This window comes from Penaeus monodon, chromosome 18 (assembly GCF_015228065.2).
Source record: "Penaeus monodon isolate SGIC_2016 chromosome 18, NSTDA_Pmon_1, whole genome shotgun sequence".
Classification (NCBI taxonomy): domain Eukaryota; kingdom Metazoa; phylum Arthropoda; class Malacostraca; order Decapoda; family Penaeidae; genus Penaeus; species Penaeus monodon.
The window spans coordinates 10626761-10628690 of NC_051403.1; positions in this window are offsets into that span (position 1 = coordinate 10626761).

A 1930-nucleotide genomic window follows, 5' to 3' on the forward strand; every position below is an offset into this window, starting at 1 on the left:
GTGAGAACATGTCTATAAGAACTCTGGTACAGTAGTTTGCAGGATTAGTTATAGTTGTTATATGGCTTGACTCTTTATTGCTAAGAGTACAACAAGGGAACACACGAAACGATGTCTATGGGTAAAGCGGTGTGAGCGCGAGGTCAGTGTAAGGCCGAAACCCCCACAGGTGAGGGGAGGGGCCCCTTTCCACATTGGGCGTTGGGGACGAAAGTTAGGTCATCCTTGGTATAAGTAGTAAGTGTCCCCCAAACAAGTGGTGTGGAAGGAATAGTGAGACAGCTGGGGGGAAATGTACGAACAGCTGCTGGAGGTATGGGGGGAGCTCGGCCACCTACTCAAGCCTGGTACCTGGTCCTTTGCTGGATCTACGGGCGTCCCAGCAGGAGACGCCCGTCCACTACATTATAGGACGGCTTAACACCTGCTCTGACGAACATCCTGGTCCGCAGACTTCTGGCGATCTTCCAGTGACATCCTTCCTACACCATCCTAAGGTGACCGGTTTGCAGTTTTTAATGTTCATCTGAACTGCCGAGGTAGCCATGTCTAGCTATGCATGTTAGACTTCATCGACAGGGGGATTCTATACCCAAAATGCCGTACATTGAAGCAAATTGAGCCAGGAAAATCTATAAATAACCTGCTCTTTTCTGCGTATCTGTGATGGGTGCTTGTGACATTCCCTATGGGTATCTACGAATCACACGATTGTTTGGGGAAATTTCCCCAAAACATGCAAGCAACTTCAAGAGGGTGAGAAGGGTGTGATTAATATGTGAATAATGATTCTAGCTTAAACCCTAGTCCTACATTAATTCACGGACGTAACTGTGGGTCACACTGACTCGAAAGTTGCTGATCTAATGAATAACTTCGGATTTACCTGTACCTACTGTTGAACGTCGGAGAGTAGATCTATTAAGCTATTTATGCAACCCCGGGGTATGTCGGGCAATCCTGTACACTATATGGGGGGAGATCCTATGCTATATCCAAAATAATAGATTTATATAAAATCGCATTACAAGCTCTGTTCCAGCGCCGATAGAACGTGTCACCAATGAGCAATGTAACGGTGCTATGGTGAATCCCCAAGGTGTCAACAAAACAACAACAATCAAATTACAGGAAAAACGAGCAGTCATCTCTTGACCCTTTCCATGTCCCAACCAACCGGAAGGGAGAAAGTGCGGTCAAGTCGGGGCGAGGAGAGGAATGAGATGAAATGAAATGATATTTGTGATAAGATAAAATCACGAACGCATTAAATTCGTTGCAGTTGAAACAACATAATCTCTAATAATGAGAGAAATTAATTAACAACTTAAGTAACGAACGATATTCATGTTTGTTGACCACATACCGCGATCACACGGTAATGCGATCTGAGGTCAGGAGAATAGTGTGAGAATGTGCCATTTGCTGTCACATTTTATTTTTCCCAACAAAACCGATGGATTAACACATTTATGGGAGAAGAAGGAATGGAAAAGAAATAAGGGGGTACCCTAAACGTGTACTCGCCTGTGTGCGTATGGATGTATGTGTATGTGTATGTATATACATATATATATAATATATATATATATATATATATATATAATATATATATATATATATATATACATATATATGCGTGCGTGTATACGCACGCATATATTACATATATATATAGAGAGAGCTCTGTGTGTGTACACACACACACACATATATATGTGTGTGTGTCTGTATATATATACATATACATAAATATACATATACAAACATATAGACACACACGACCATATATATAGATAATAAATAAATACATATATATAAAAATGTGTGTGTGTGCATATGTGTGATGATGTTGTTTCATAATATACATGTATTTTTAAAATTATATATTAGATATATATAAATAAATAATTATCTTTTTAAAAATATA